This window comes from Rhinolophus hipposideros (assembly GCF_964194185.1).
Source record: "Rhinolophus hipposideros genome assembly, chromosome: 1".
Lineage (NCBI taxonomy): Eukaryota > Metazoa > Chordata > Mammalia > Chiroptera > Rhinolophidae > Rhinolophus > Rhinolophus hipposideros.
In genome coordinates this window covers 95,258,462-95,276,241 of record NC_138047.1, presented here as the reverse complement: position 1 = coordinate 95,276,241, position 17,780 = coordinate 95,258,462, and the positions used below count along the sequence as shown (strand labels likewise).

The following is a 17,780-nucleotide window of genomic DNA, read 5'->3' as shown; positions in this document are numbered from 1 at the left end:
GGTTTATTCATATTGACAGCAGGGGCAGAATTTGGAACATATGCTAGAACTTCAATATGCAAATAAATGACTTTAGCTAGTACCCTTGATTTGTCTAAAAAAAAAAAAAAAAAAAAAAAAAAAAAAGAAAAAAGAAAAGAAAGAAAACGAAACCTCCATTACTCAGTGTTTAGCTTTGCTCCAAGCACAAGGTTCTCAGTATAGGACTCTCCCCTTTACTGTCTCATCGGAGAATGAATGCAAATGTGACTGCATCAGCCTCTGTTTGAGGGCCAGCGTCACCCACCATATGGCCCTCCTCAATAGACTCAACATGAGAAGGGGCTCGATGCTGACACACAACTAAGCAGGGGACAAAGTGAACACCTGGTCATATAAAAATCCATCAGGATGTTTGCATTGGCTGCCCAGTCTCCAAATTATTTGCAGGCATCAAGTCCAAGGTAAAATGAAACGTGCCCCTCTTGCATATTTCAGTATTTACTGTGGTGCTGGACAGTGTATGACCTACTCCTGAATGGAAAAAGCTCCTCCATTGGCCGGTATGGCCTTTAACTCCACAGAAAGTGATGATGAGATATGGTGAACAAGAGTAAGGGAGCAGAAATGGAGAAACCTCCCTGTTTCTTCAGCGTGGACAGACCACCAGCACAGTGTGGCTTTGGGGAAAGTCACTCTCCCTTCCTGCATCTTGGCCTTTTGGAAAGATGCCAACAGTGAGAACAGTGACTCTCGCGTCCCTTGTAAAGCTTCAAGAAGCTATGAGGTCTTAGCCTCTCCGATGAAGGTGGAAAGAGAGGGTATATGCCCACAGGTCAGGATTTCTCCTACTTAGCTCTCCAATCAGCACTTCTTTGTCCTTCTTTACAGAGCAGAATTTCTGTACCGGCTGGGATGGTGCAGGCAGCAGAAGATGGCGAGTTGTTGGATGTACAAGTAAAAGGCTGCTTATGGGTAGGTGCACCAGGCCATGGCAAGCTCAGTGAGCTCCTGTAAGGATGGCCCAACAGCAAAGGGGGAAGCTTGGAGTTGGTAAAACAGCAACTCAGCCTCCACCATGGTCAGCCTGGGCTAGTGCTCAAAATGGTTATTTCAAGGCCTGACTAATGAGCTAATAAATTATAGTCACTTCACGCGCAACATGGTATGATTTTTCCTGCTGAGTTGAATCAGGTAGCAATCTAGGCTAACCTTTAAAAACTGATTTGAAATCTCCCAATAAGGTGGCCCGATAGATTCAGCCTCTGTTTGAGATACGAAGGCCTAAATTCTCATCCTTTTGTGTCAGAAATATCTCTAGAGCGATTCTGTCCTCCAGGGGACATTTGGCAGTGTGGGGAGACCTTTTTAGTTGTGACTCCCCTGGGGGCAGGGATGCTACTGGCAGCTAGTAAATAGAGGTCAGAGATCCTGCTAACCATTGTACAACGCACAAGACAGCTCCCCCACCCTGCAAAACAGAATAGTATCTGGCCTAAAATGTCAATAGTACTGAGATATAATCAAGAAACCCTGCTCCAGAACACAAAAAAGTAACTAAATTACAGTTAGTTTGGCCAACAAGAGTGAGCTGGCAACCTCCAGCTCTAATTTGAGAGGCAGGGATGAGTAAAACCTACAAGTCTACTTGAATTCCACCACAGAGGAACGCCTTGGTCCAGTGAATCCTGCCTGGAATCCTGTTGGGCATAATGGACTTGTCGTAGGAAAATGACTAACAGGAAAAAGGCGCAAAATCATCATTATTTATGGCAGCGAGCCTCATCATCTTGAATTATGTCACGTGTCCTGAACATGGGTAAGCTTTAACGAGCATGCTCAATGAGCTCTTGTTATCTCCACGTAGGGTGAACGTCCTCACATTGTTACAGCGCCTGAGGCTTCAAGCTCCCTTAACCTGCCCAAATTCATAACAAAATTGTCACTAAAGTAAGTCTTTCCAATTTATCTAGGAACCTGAAGGGCTCATGGGCTTTTATGCACATGGCACAACAATGATAGATTAATCCCTCCAATCAGGGAGTGTTCTCGTTTAGTTATGGAAATAATCTATGAATAGTTGCCTTACTTGTATTTCTATGTTTTCATTTAGCTAAGTCTACTTATTAGAGGAAAAAGCAAAAAGATAGCTAAAAAAATGTGTGTGGGTCTGTATGTGTAATTTTTCTAGACAATGACCTATAACAAATAATCACACGTCTAGGCAGCTAATCATAATGTCAGGAAAGGGGTAGTCACACTATTTTACTATTTTCATCTCATAACAGTACCATCTCTCCATGAAAGATCTGCACCCTGTTCTGATGACAGAATAGCGATTTAGATTTCATTTCCCTCTGATCAAAATTTCATCAAACTTGAAAGAAGGTCAGAGTCACCTCACTCAAGGCCCAGGGCATCGCAATTCCACTTGTGGAGGGTCTCATGGAGTACACGTGTGATTTATCCTTATGCTTATCCTTATCCTTATCCTTATCCTTATGCTTCTATAGAAATCATAGGGTACCAGGAAATTCTCAACGTGTTCAACTGTATCTTCAGAGCCCATCAGGGAGACCGGTCATCTCCCCTGCTGACCCCCACAGTATCTTCCTGTAAAAGTTTAGGACACTAGTGGGTGATTTCAATGTGAATCCAATTCCCAGACACCTGTTATTGCATTATAACCACACGGTGCAAGAAATGGCCTTTTTCACTGTGTCAATTGGGACAGGCATTAAGTGGCCACCTTCTCTGCCAATCACACGGCCCCCATGCTTGTTAGGCAGTGATGAGAGGCTCATCGCAGAGGATTCTTTCCAAATCGTCCTTTTGCCCACACGGTGACACCAGCCCTAAAGGTGTCCAACTGAATACTTTAACTAATAGGCTGTTTTGAGGGCTCTGGACAAAGAAATGGGTGCGAAGATCATGACCAATAAAGATAATGAGCATTTGCACTGTTCGGTGCCATTTCCAACTACATTAAACCCTTCCGGCCAGGAAGAAAAGAGCTCGGGGAAAAAAATAAAATCAAACAGAAATTTGCTGAGAAGGCCAAATGGGTCCATCTTCCACAACCCCTTCTCTATTTTTTTATTTTTTATTTTTTTGACACCAAGAAGAAAACAGAAGTAGCAAGGTGGCAGTTTTTTTCTAGATAAAATATAGTGGGATAGAAAAGTCTGAATATCATTTGACAACAATTGCCAAATGGTACTGTATTTGTGTTTGAAAGCATAGCATCCGGAAAGGGACTGACCCTAGCTAGGTTAGTCACCTACTCATAGCACGTTAGGATCATGAGGTCACCTGGCCCAACACCTTCACTTAAAGAGGAAAAAGCTGAGGCACGGTGAGGGTGAGTGACTGGCTCAAACCATTCTCTAGTAAGATGAGAGCCCCGGGGCTAAAGCCGCTGGTAGTCCAAAGCAATCAGTGCGTCCCAACTCCCAAATCCAAACTGGGTGTCAGAACTTGGGGTTGGCTCTTCCTCGCCAGAAAGATGTTTGTCTGACTCTGAGCAACCCCAAATGTCAGTACAAGGCTCCTGTTTGCACAGGCTTTACTGCACGAACTCAGTCCACTGGGCACATAGGGCCTGCTGGGCACCTGCAGGTACAGATTATAACTCTGCCTGAAGCCCAAGGGGAGGAGGTAATAAACGTAACTGCCATTAGTCTGGGCCTTTTGCCTCTCCCATTTCAATTGTCTCCTACTCTTACCTGAGCCCACGGGAAAGCTGCACAGCAAGAAACACTAAAAGAAGGGAGGCCGCTTAAGCTTCAGGGACTTGAGCTCCTAGCTGCAAATTTCCTTTAATTCAAAAGAACACCCTCCACCTTTTTTTTTCTTCCCAGCACAAGACTTAGCATGCCCATGAGGGGGGAAAGTGTTTCTCACCAGGAATAAGCTGTAAGGTATATTTGAAAATTGAGATTTTTGAATTGCAATTGGCATCTCTCGGTGCTTTTCAGATGGGGGCCATCTAACTGCAAAGTGACATTTGGGGATCCAAACTTGGTGGAGACCCAGTGAATATCTACAATCAATCAGTTTCTAAAACACAGGCTCAAGAAACCGGGACCCAGTGTTAAACCTGGAAGATCTTTTATGATTGTTCGTCAAAGGAAAATAGCAAGAGACATTCATTTTTCAAATTATTCTCCCTCACTAGCCTCTCTTACTGCTAATACCATGAGCAATATCATTCTTTCCCCACTGCAGGAAACTTTTGTGAGCAAAATACCATTGAAAATCTTTACTTTCAAATCCATTCACTCCTGGCAAGAAACAATCCTGCATGAACTTTCAGAGTACCCAGCTGAGTAAATGAGTGACCTTTGGTTGATCTAATTTACTTGTCTCTTTTTATCCACATATGATTTATATTACATGCATATTTAAGCAATGCCTCTGTCTTCCAGCACCTATAAGCCCTTATAATCATTAGTTAAGCCTCACAGTCCATTGAGATAAGAAGTTTCTACGCTTTGTAGAGGTGGAAAACTCGGGAAGAATGGAGGGTCCGCACAGAGGCAGAATCTTGACTCAAGCCCTAAAGGGAAGTCAATACATGCACTTCCTAACCGCCCACTCCCCGCCCCCAGCAGCTTAACTGCCCATAAATGTGTGACCATAATATTAAGTCCCTACTAACCACATAATTGCATTTATGAACCCTGGCATTCCTACATTCACTCCTGAGTGCTCTTGGAAAGTTGGCCAAAGAGATGGAAAATGAAAGTGCTAGACTGGGGCTAGAGTGAGGCCAGCCAAGGAGGAAATATTAAAGTTTTTGATGTCTTAATCTTCTTAAAATGAATGTTCTTTATAACACGATGGAGCAGCTGTGCGGGGGAGACATTAGGAGGCAAAGCTGAAGGCCAGGAGGCCAGTTAGGAAGTCTTTACAGGGGAACTCCAGAAAACATTACGGTGAATAATGTTAAGGACACACGTGTTGGCGTCAGTCAGTTATGGGTTAGAATGCTGGCTTTGTTACTCATTCGACCTATGAGTGATTTATTTCCCTTCTTGAAGACTCAGTTTCCTCCTCTGCAAAATGGGACGAACAAAAATCCCCATAGTGTTGTGGAGATTCCATACGATAAAGGGAAATTGCTCAGCACAATGTTCAGTACAATGAATGTTCAATTATAGTGGCAGAAACTAAAATAGTGTTACATATGCCAGGCACTGTTCTATTATGCATTAAATCCTTGCAATAGCTCAAGAGGTGGGAATTGTATTTTGCCTCCATTTTACAGGTGAGGAAATTAAAGTTCAGTGAGGCTTAGAAACTTGAGTTATGGAGCCAGGATTCAAATCCATACACGCATCTCCAGAATCCATGCTTTTTACTGCTCTTCTAATATTAGCGACTAGTATTAATTACTAAGGCTACACATTAGGAAAGGAAGCAGACTTAAGATATATTAAGAACTGGGTAGTGAGTGGGTAGGATATAGGGATGACAAGAGAAAGGATGACCAAGAATGGCTCCCAGTGTTTTGACTTAAGTGATGGCCCAAGGTTTCTCTAACGTGGTGGGGAATACAGAAGTAGATCCCTGCTAGGCTACCACTAGTGCTTGGCGCTATCTCTGGCACCTAGGAGTGATAAAATAAATGTTTGCGGACCATGAATTAATTTTAATCTTGAGTGAATGTATACCAGGTACATTCCAATCAGCCTCCACCTTTATTCTGCCTTCGCCCCTTATTCAGAGATACAGTACTGAGCTTCCACATCTGTGAAAGGAGTAAAATAGAGAGAGTGTGAATTAAATGAAATTATAAATGGACTGTGCTTAAAACATAGCAAGAATCTAATAAGCATTAGCTAGTAGGTGTCAGCTTCTCAGATGGATGGCAAGCCAAGTCACTCTGTGGAGAGTTTTAGAAATTCCTAGCCTTGTTTGGACTTCCTGCAGACCCCTTTATAGACCCAGGGGTCCAGGTTCCCAACCCAATCCTTTAACTCCTGTCCTGCAGGATTTATAGCCTGACTGTGACAACTAATTTTGGAACTGTAATGCCTCCTGTCATCTTCCATAAATTTGACATAAATAAATCACAAAATACCCTTTTTATATCGCTTTTTATCTTGCCACGCTTCTTGTTTCTTTTGGAACCAGTTTTTATGGCAAATGCAGAGTGTAAATCCACCCGGCAATAAAGCATGCCAAACAAGCGTGTAGAACAGGCACCTGAGAGGAAATTACCCACCATTTGCAGCGCGCTACATAATTATCAGCAGGATGTTCTGGAGTGGGCCTCTTCCATGTACTGCACTGTGTTCCTCACACACGATTTGCATAGCCCCAATGTAAACAACATTACGAAGCAACGGGAAGTGACACCCACTGGTCCACTTCGTTGTGTCTTGTGGCAAAATGGAGTCTAGACTTTGCATGACATCTCCCCTGCCTGTGCCTTGGAGAGCTCATTTCTCCCAAGGCGGCGATGTCCAATAGAACTTTCATCAACGATGGAAATGTTCTCCACATATACACTGCCCAACGTGGTTGCCACTACCCTCATGTGGACACTGGACACTGGCCAAGTGGGTAGTGAGACAGAGGAACTACACTTTTCATTTTAAGTGTAATCAATTTAACATAAACAGCCACGCGGGGCAAGTGGCTGCATACATGGGCAGCAGAGTACAGTTTACATACAGCTTCCATTCCAGATACCTGGTGCCACACATCTTCAATTTCAAATGCCAGGATTCTCACTAAGTATCCACTGAGTTCTCTCTCACACATCGTCTCTGCTTTCCTCCGAACACTGACCCAATGGGATCATTATTATTATCTCTGTTGAATAAATGAGGCACCGGCAGTTTTGAGAGTTTTAGGGACAAGTCTGAAGTCTCTCAAGTAACATGTGATGGAGCAGAGATTTGATCCCAGGTCTGTTAAAGCTTTGCTGCTCTCAGAGTGGTTTTTTAGACTGGACATTCTGGCTTGATATTATTATACCTGAGTCGTTAGGGCAACTAGTGTATGAACCTGTTAGTGCTGCAGGGTTTAACAGTTTGGTCAGCAAAGCTCTCAGGTAGGTAGGAATGGAGAGAGCCAGCTTCACATCATGACTTACCACCTGCTACCTATTGATGTGAGAGGTCATGCACTTCCGGACATATTGCTTCGTGTGTATACAGGAAGAAACGTCAGCCCCTGCCTGCTTCATAGGCTTGATGGAAGAAAGGGCGAAATCCATTTGAGGACATGCTAAAGAGACAAAGTGCTGCACAGATGTAAGGCCTTGTTATTAAAGGAAATTCTGATGAATCCTACCGCATCCTATTTATTTCCTACCTAAGTTGCCACAAAATCCATGTGCAACACCATTCCACTCATCAATACCTACAAAACACCCCTAAAAGCCTACACTATGCAGCAAAATTCAAGGAATGCATCCCGTGGCCTTTTTGTAATACCAAATTAAAGCAATGACAATCCACAGCAGAAAACCCACCCCACTGCGTACCTATTATTAACATGTTAATTTCTATGTTCCAGCTTTTGAAAATGATTCTGGGAACTAGTTATTGAATTTTTAATTTGCAGATTATCAACCAAATTGGTTTCAATGGCTCTGAGCAATGGGGCCCCATGTCTGCTTTGCAGGTCGAGTAGATGCCTGCAGAAAACAGTGGCCCAAGTTCTGATGGGATGAGTCATCTTACCCGGGACCTGGGCTCCTTACTGGCTCCTGAGAGCTTCAGGTTCAAGGGAAAGAATAATATATTTCCTGTATGTGTGTATGAGAAAGGGGAGGGATATAAGAATTCTGTACTAAAGAGGCTCTAAAAATTACTCCCCAAGCTGAACCTCCAAAGCCATTTATCAGGTATATATTTTGTTATATAAAGCCCCCCTCTTTCTTTCCCTGCTTTCCTTCTTTCTTCCTTTCCCTCCTTCCTCCCTCCTTCCTTGCACTGGGGATACCATAATGAATAAGGCAGACCCCGCCTGCCTGTGAGTCACAATAGTGTGACAAGGTCTATGCTGGGAAAAACACATACCCTCCCCAGAGGTGGGGAGGAAAATCGCAAAGAAGTGTTCCTAAAAAAGCAAATTAAAGGAGCAGGAGAGAGGCAAATGGATGAAGGGAGAGAATGTTTCAGGCTGGAAACGGAAGAGAAGAATGTGAAGTAAGAAAGCCCTGGGGCATCAGGGTGGCAGGTGTTAGGTCCACCCCCTCTCCGTGGGAGGCAGGTGAGCCCTGTGGTGGGAAGCCTCCACCCCAAAATTAGGCAGAAGGCAGAACAGCACCCAAATCCACTAAGCACCGCTTGTTAGCCATATGCCCTTAAGCAAATGACTTTCTATGCCTCATTCTCCACATCTGTAAAATGGTAATCATGATAGTATTTTTGTGAGCATAAGAGGAGAATACATTGAGTAGAGCACGTATCAGGGCTTTATAAAGACCAGGGGTCAGTGCTTTGTTGATATAATCATTATTTTCATTGAAGTTGTCACTAGGCTCTTGTCCCCTATCAGCTTAGTGCCTTCCGTTCCCTCAGGTCACAATGCTGATCCCACTGCACCCACCAAGCCCTCTCAGATCACCCTGAAGCTCCCGCCTTCACCTAAAATGCCTTCAGCACTCCTTTTCTTTCCCATTCATTCTCTACTCAAACCATCATCTTGTGTGGTCACCTTTTTCTTTATATACATTATTTCTGCCACTAGATGATAACAACATATTCTTAATAATAAATGCCTTATTAAAATAAGAGCTACTGTGACTTTGCACTGGCCCAGAACTCTGTACCTTGCAAACGGCTTTCACTAGAGGGATTATTACAGTGATTTGTGAAATAACCCCCTCCGTCAGTGGGGCAAATATGAAAATCCTTATTTACTGAAAAAAAGCACTTCGCCTCAGAGATGCTAAGTCACTTGTCTAAAGCCACACAGCCCTGCATGGGTGAGCTATGACGAGGACTCAAGACTTATAGTCACAATACCAAATGTGTGCTGAGAGTCCTGATAAAAATGGCTAATATTACTGAGTGCTTACTGGGTACGCTGTTCCAAAATAGTTATCTGTACAAAGTACGCTGACATTATGATAATCCTCTGAGGCAGGGACTAGCGATACGTGCTTTATTACAGACGAGGAAACTGAGATAACAGAGATGTCAAACAGCTTGCCTGGGGTCACTGGACTGGTAAGTGGTGCAGCTGTGACCCATGGCTAGACCAACTCTATTAGCACACCTCCAGAACTGATGCCTACTGCCTCTCTGGATGATGGAATTTCTCTTATACTTGTTGAGAATCCTCCAATGCTGAGAGAACACAAGGGCTTCAGTGAATATCATTTATTAATATTTATAACAGTTTACTGTCAGAAGCATAAGTATCTTGGAAAGTTGGAAGGCTCTGACTATTCCTTCTCTTCCAAAGTTCCCATCATGGCCACAGCTGTCCACGAATCAACTTTCTCTAATGTGTTTATACATGCAGTCCCAACGCTGGACCTGTAGACACTCTGTCACTTTCTTTCTTTCTGCTAGTTGGTCATCCATTGCACCCACCCACCCTGGGACTCCCGGATATATGCCTGCCTCAAGGGCCACTGCTCAGTGTAAACAACACACTCCCAACAGGAGGTAACTTCAATACTACTTGCCCAAAATATCCCATTATGTCCCTTAATCTTTTCTTCTAGGGTGGAGGAGGACTTTTCTCTGCTCCCTTTTTCTTGTCCCACAGAGATGAGGAAACAATATTCCTCAACATTCCAAAAGCAAACCAAAGACGAAACAGTGACCCAGAGTGAGATACACACTAATATCCATGAACATTCAAGGGGATGGTTCAGTAGGTGATTGCCCCACTTCTCATTTACCAAAAGCAATGTGGACTTACTAACATTTAGACAGATTTCTTATTTTACCAGATACCCTTTACCTCTGGGTCACAGAATTCCTGTATCAGTCTGCAGCAGGCTGGAGAAAAAGCTTGAGTACAGCAAATTCCAACTCACCGTAGTATCAACCACCGGACAAGATAAGAAACCAAATGATACATGCAACCCTTTCCCCACTGCTGTGAAGGACTGAGACGGTCAGGTTGCAGCCTCTTTGGGCTTTGCTACTGAAGCTGAGGCCGAATGAGTTAATGCTAGGCTCTGAAGTCAGATGAACCTTGCAGCTCTGAGTGCAGCCCTGCTATTTTGCAATTTAGCAGAAAACAAGCTGTTAGCCACATGTCCCAGTCTAGGCCCTCCAATTTTTCAAATTATGATTTATATGCTTGGCTGCCTATGTCTGATATAGGCACCGTACTGGGGTTAGTAGAAGGGGGTAGGTAACCAGGGGGAAGCGCTACACGAAGGTTTAGCACAATTAACAAGCTTGCATTTGACCCTGAGAGAATTGTGGATACAATTCATGGAGTCATATGCTATGTTCTTTGCCTCGATCAATTCATTCTTGTGTTTTTCAATCCTTACAAAATGGGTTACCCAGAGCTGGGGGACCTTGGGTCACTACTTTACATCCTTTCTTCCTACCTTAAGGGAAAGAATACCACGCTGGTATCTATTCTGAGTAGTGTCAGTGACTATAATTTTGGTTAAATGTCAAAACGTCTTTATACCCCAGATTTTTTTTTCCTTTAAAATTTTCTAAAATGAGAAAAATGGAACCAACTTCTCTCTATCTCTAATATCCTTCTCATGCTATATGCTGATCTGATATTCAACATAGTACAGCATCACTGGTTATTAAAATGGTAAAGTACTCCCATACTTGGGTAACCAGTGCTCTCCCTCTAATTTGCCAGACCTCACTAAGATCCAACACCTAAGTGGGTGGCACCTAACACACAACATCAGGGAGCCCACAATCTGCTCCAGAGTGGACCTGGGTCCATTCTGATTGGTCATCGTCCGAGTTGTTGTACCCATGGTTATATATTCCAAATATCATCCCTAGATATGTGAGGTCATACGTGCTAGAATTACTTAGAGGGTTTTGGAAGTAAGGTCCCATATAAATTGAAGATGATATTATAGTAATAACTCAAGTAATCGATGTGGTTGTGGGATAGTGTGTTCAGAATTACCTGATTTCTCATTTACTCAAGGTGAATCCACTTCTGTAGGGAAGGCCGTCTCCTCAGATGACATGGAGGTGGAAACTTGGGGTACTTTGGCAGGCATCTGAACTTACTGGTCAAGCTTTCTCTAATTCATATTTTTAGCAGAAAACAGCACTTTTTCACCCAATACAAATGCAAACTCTGTGATCCGGACCGTCATATACGCTTAGAAAACAGCGTGCTATGCCTGCCGAGCTGCTGACTGCCAATGATGTGGGTTAAGCAAGATGGAAAGGAGGAAATTCATCCTCCTCGAATGACAGAAATAAAGGCACAGACGTTTAAAGAAATAAAGGAAAATTTGAAATGTAAAACGTCAGAGGTGGTGCTTAGGAATAATGAAACTGTAAGAAGTTAAACACAATCAGGTTTAAAGAGATAATGATAAAAATGAAAATCTGAAATCTCTTGCCAGTAGAGTAAACTTAGTCTAGGAAGATGAATTCAATATTTCCTGCAAATAAACAGCAGTTTCTAAAATAAGAAAGCATAGATAGGAAAGGCAGAAAGTTTCAGAGGATCGTAGGTGGTGATGGTCAAAACCATGATTGTGTGTGTGTGTGTGTGTGTGTGTGTGTGTGAGAGAGAGAGAGAGAGAGAGAGAGAGAGAGAGAGAGAGAGAGAGAGAGAGAGAGAGAGAGAGAGAGAAAGAGACAGACAGACTCTGGGATTAAGGATGAGGGATTGCAACCCTTAGGTAACATATTTTATTAAACTAACCAACCTTAATTTAACACATCCTTGATGGAATACACATGTGCTCACTTTTCAGCCATAATCTGTAGGAAAGTGCTGTGTGAAGCACTAAACCAGTGGATCTTCAAGTGTATTTCAAAGACTCAAAGACCTGTGAGATACTCAGTGAAAAAAATCAAACCACTATTTCACAGTTTATCTCAGATACTCACAAGGCTCATGAATTGAAGGCTCTGAGAAGTCCTACAATACTATTGCCTTTTTTTTTTCTTTCTGTAATCAATATTTTCCAAATGGACCTGAGCAGAGAAATCATTTTTATGTGTCACTATTTGAAGAGTGTTACATTAGAAAATTGTGAGGTATAATCATTATGTTATCGGAAGGTTTTTGAAAGACAAATGTTCCGTGCCTATCTTCAGGTGTCTGACCCAAAGGGCCCTCAAATGTAACCTCTCAGGCGTCTACCTGTGACTTCCTATCTCTACTGGTGTTGGGTTGAAGGGTCCTTAAGCTGCTGGTTAAGCAAATATTAACTGCATTCTTATTCCAGTGCAAGGATTCTACCCACAGTCAACTCCCTGCAGGATCAGATAAGCCGCTCCACTGTGGTCTGGCTGGACTCAGGATGCTGGTTTGCAAACTTCCTTAATTGCTTCACCCTTACATCTTACCCTGCATTTTTATCACTGGCAAGTGTCAGCAGGAAGGGCAGCCCAGTGGATGAAGAAGGAAAGTTTAGAGCAAGTGCCTTCTTTTAAGGAGAGCAACCTTAGCAAAAATGTTACAAATTAGCTACAATATCAGGTTCTCAATTCTTTCCTGATTTCTTCAGGTGCCTGCACTTGGCTCTCAAAGGCTTTCAATCTTTATTTTCCTTTCTTTGATAGTGCTGGTAGAAAGATGGAATTCTAAAGGAAATGCATCATAAAATTTATATTTGGGCAGTCTTATCAGCATTGGACATGCATAATCTTTCCTTGCAAAGTTTGCTATGAAATTGCACACAAATTTGTTTCTAAAAAAAGAGAGAAAGAGACAGAGAGAGGAAACCCTCTATGTTTCTGTGGTGTTTGATGTCTATTTATATGTTTCTTAAAGATAAAACGTTTATTCTATGCATGATGTGAATTTTATGCATCTCTTCTCTTTGCCTTAACGGAAGTGAATTCTTATTGCATAGCCAAATTTCGCACTCAATTTATTCTGCAAAGTAACTCTCTTCCTCCAGATGGGACTATAAACCAGTAGAAAGTTTTTTTTTTAAGTGCCCCTAATTGAATATATGGGATCTACTTCTGAAATTAAATCAAAAGCTCTGGGACCAGCACAGAACACCATTGATAAAGGACACTAATTTCTAGAAAGCTGAACACATTTGTTGGTGGTGGGATGGGTTGATAATGAGCTTCATCACCAAATCACAGAAAGGGCAGCATATGGTGGGTGTGGAGGAGAAAGAGGGACTCAGGGGGTTAAAAAGGATTTCCCCAGCTTTTTCTGAAAGCTATTGGAGATCACAGAGTGGGACTTCTAATGGCCTAGCAAGATGAAAAGGGAGAAGAAGAACTACAAAGCCATAGAGAGTAGGCCCAAGTATTGGATAGAATGAGATGCAAGAATTAGTTGTATCAGGCCTACAATTTATTAAGGATCCAATAATGACCGCATGGGGGAAAAAGTCTCTGCTTACTATCTGTGTGTGCGTGCGTGTGTGCGTGTGTGTGTGTGTGTGTGTGTGTGTGTGTGTCCCACAAAACATCTGTGGACAATTCTGTATGTAAAAACAACAAACAGCTGCCAAGGGACCCAAAATAACATAACTAACAATAATAACGCCACCTCATGATATTTTCTTGAGTGCTTACTATGGACCAGGGAACTGTGCTCAGCCCTTTGTATTATTTAATTTGTACTATTTAATTCTCACAGTGACCTCTGAGGCCAAAACCCTGGCTTTTGTCTTCACAGTCACATAAAAGATGCTAGGTGAATGCTTATTGAACATGAGCTTGATGTGGTTGCCATTGTTTTTCCTCTTCATATATGAAAAAACTGTGTCTCAGAGAGCAGTGAAGACCTTAGTAAACCACATAGGTAGGAGCTGCAGGGGCTGGCTTGCCTCCAAGACTGCCCGCACTGACTGCCCGCACGTGTGTTTTCTTTAGGTGATACTGCCTAAAGTGGGACAGGAACTTGCATAATCTTTCCTTGCAAAGTCTGCAAGGGGTAGAGCCTTGGGATTTGGATCCACGGGGGAAGTGAAAGTTGCATGTCTACTGTATCCGTTCATATGCACAGTACAAACCCAGAGGAGAGAAAAGAGCACGGTTCCAAAGAGCCACCTAGTTTGAGGCTGGGGTCTATTACAACCGACCATGTGATTAATTAACCTCTTGGCTGAACTCAGTTTCTTTATCTGTAAAATGGGGGAATTAACATCTATCTTATTCCATGGCGAAATTTGAAATTCGACAAAGTGGTATTTAAGTGTTCAAAACTGATAAGTATTGTTTTCATGTTCTGTAATAAAAATAGCAATTCCAGTTGCCTAGAGTTTGTTGGGTGACATTTCATTGTATGGCATTTGAAAATAAGAACCACTTTGGGACCTTGGTTTCTTCATCCATTTAAATACGGAGTGGAACTCGGAATGGTTTCTAGGATCTCTTCCTCATATAAACCATGCTGTTCACGCCGATCAACATGACCCTTAATAGTGCCCGTCTCAGAACCAGGCTTCCCAAGTTCAAAATCTTGCTCAGCTACATACACGCTTGCAATCATGACTGTGTCACGTAACCACTCAAGGGCCTTCCTTTCTAGTTTCTAATATGCTAACAATTATTATCTAATGGTCCCGGTTTTCATATCTGTAATACATGAATCGGGATAGTCACCACTGGATGCAGTTGTTGTGAGCATTAAATAAGTCCAGATACTTACAGCAAAGTCTGCCCGATAAATGCCATCAATGATGACGAAGATAGCAGCGACGAGGCTAACGATGGTCCTTCATCAGCTTGCTTAGGGAGTTTGAAGTTCTCATGATACGTATGAGCAAAGGTTGGTTTGGCAGATATGAGACATCCCGAAATATCAGGACAGAACTTGGAATGAAGGCGCATGAAGGAATGGAAGCTTCGAAGTGGGGCAGGACAAAGGAACCATGGAACGTGTATTTAGTCATTAAATAAAGCAGATTTCTAAACGTAATGGTACTGCTAAAAACACCCCAAGGAAAATGTGGGCTTGGGACCCTGAAGAGGAGGACAGTTGCTGTTGGGTGAGAAATGCTCCAAGAGAGAAGTGGAATGTTAAAGGGAAAGTGGGAGTGTGGGGTGGTATTGTTGATTCTTCACAAATAGATCTCTCTTGGATGTGAGATATGCAACTTTCACTCCCCCCGCCGCAAAAAAAAATTCAAAGGTATCTTTTTGTATAACGGTCTCAATGGACCACTTATCTACACTGCTGTGGACTGCTATGGTAAAGGCTATAGACTGAATTGTGTCTCTCCTAAAATTCATATGTTGAAGCCCTAATCCCTATTGTGACTATATTTGATGACAGAGGCTTTGAAGAGATAATTAACGTTAAATGAGGTCATAAGACTTTGGCCCTAATCTTACAGCACAGATGTCCTTCCAAAAAGAGGAAGAAAACCTAGAAATGTGTGAATGCAGAAGAAAGACTGGGTGAGGACCCAGGGAGAAGACGGCCAGGTGAACACCAAGGAGAGAGACCTCAAGAGAAACCCACCCTGCTGGACCTTGGTCTTGAACTTCCAACCTCCAGAACTGTGAGGAAATAAATGTCTGTTATTTAAGCCACCCACTCTGAAGTATCTTGTTATGGCAGCCCTAGGAAACGAATGCAATAGCTATAAAGTCTTACAGGCTTAGGAGAGATCCTCTGCTGAACTGTTGAAGAAGGAGGAGAAGTTATAGGAGAAGAAAAAGAGAAGGAGGAGGAGGAAAGATGCAGGGGGAGGAGAAAAAGAACATTCCTCAGCATGTCCTCTGGACTACGATATAAAATCAGCACTGCTTAAAAATCTCCCATGATCTCCACTGAGCCTGGAGTTTGCTCCCCGCAGAGCTCAGCCCAATCAGCGATGCCCTGTACGCCGCCCCCTTCTTCCAAACACGTACTAAAACCATGAGCATTTGTCATCCAGTCGTTTTCCTCGCTGTGGCATTCACTGAAATTGAGCCGAAAACAAAATGATATTTTAAATAACATCACCTCTCCTAAAGAGAAGAATAGAATGGAAGCTTAGCTATCTGTAAAACTTTTCATTGTTTTAAAACACTAATAAAATGAACAAAATCTCAGAGAAGCTGTCCACCTTCTATATGGCTGATGTGAGTGAAAAATTAGTCGCTGAGAAATGAATAGTTCTAAGATGAATACAGATATGAAAAAGTAAAGCATTTTTTTTCACTTTCATTCCATTTCTATCATCATCCCCCCTTCCCCTCCAACTCTGAGGGCTACCATGGTGCCTGTTCACCAATAATAAAGGTAAAAAGTATTTGGAAACATGTCTGTATCATAAGCTTCCTGCCGTATTCTCAGCACAATTTATATTAGCTTGCCTTCTGTTTTCATATACAAAGGATGCCAAACTAAGTTTTAAAAAACTACTACTACTACATTGTACAACAAGGCAAGAGTCATATTAAGATGACATTATTTTCAGTCGGTATCTGCAGAAGGACTCGATTCAGACATGAGTGGTCATCGTTAGAAACCCCACCCCCAACCTCTAAGCATCCAATTTGCGTCCAGTTTTGCTTATTTACCAGCTCGAGATTCCAGTGTTACTTTGAGCCCACTCCAACCTGAAAGGGGAGGACTATGTGAAAGGAAATTATGTATTTAATAGTAAAACGCGTGCCTGTTGAGGTCAGCTAACCATCCTACTCCATTCTATTTGAATTTACTGGCTAGAGACTACTTTAATTCATTTTATAGCAGAACAGTTAGATTATGCTCCATTTATTATAAACATTTGGTTTGCGTAGAGGATTTGCTATGTTTTATTAATCCATCACATAGTCTTTCTAAAAATATGATGAACAAGGTAGCATAAAATGTCGTCTTTATACACTTTAGGTGGTTTGGCAATGAACGCATTGAGCCTTTGCAGTTCTTCTGAATCAAAGGCTGTTTCCTGATAGGGATCCACTTTCCCACATCAGCTACAGAATTACGAAACATATTGATAAATCCAAGCATTTCACAGTGTTATTTCTATCAGGTTATAACCCTATTTGATAAACTCAAATCAGCAGCAAAACTATAACAGATTAATGAAAACCCATTAGAAAGTGCACCATGACATTTTGTTTCTAGGGAATTACAGCTAAGATACATTCTAAAACATTCAGAACAAATGGGGCAGGCTTTTTAGAAGTATATTTTATTTAAAGTGACTGGGAAAAGAAAAAAAAAGAAAAGAAAAACTACTGCAGAATTGTATGTTCCCTACATCATGTCCAAGAAACTGAAACAGGAACAAAATAAAATGAAATGTGTTTTCGCAGATGAACAAAAGCTTCTTCAATTATAAAAGAGTAAACTGATAATAGAATCCCAGAGACAAAGAAGTAATATGGACACATGGCTCACCGCTTACCATATACACAGTGTGGAAACAAGTTACACCTTATTACACAAGAAAGAGACGGGAAAAGAGTAAAAAGAGACAGAAAATGGAGAAAAAAATTTTAAGCTGCACATTTTACTACACTTAGCCCACATTCTATTCAAAAAATAACTTGATGTCTAAAAATGGTTTAACCCAATACGGTAGCAAAAATTCTGGCTTATATATAAGTAATGAAGAATGCTCGTACCATCTTTTTTTAAGAAGATAAAATTGTCATATTCAGATACTGACCTTTTACCACGTACGACGAAACCATTAATAAAAATTTATTTTAACACCAACAAGCCCAAAACGCTTT

The 17,780-nt window shown here is 41.9% G+C and overlaps 1 protein-coding gene across 4 annotated transcripts in view; it reads right to left on the bottom strand.

The window, feature by feature from the left end:
- Positions 1 to 17,780, bottom strand: part of PPARGC1A (PPARG coactivator 1 alpha) — a 626,509-nt gene that overhangs the window by 157,911 nt on the left and 450,818 nt on the right. The gene's annotated exons all lie outside the window — the stretch shown is intronic.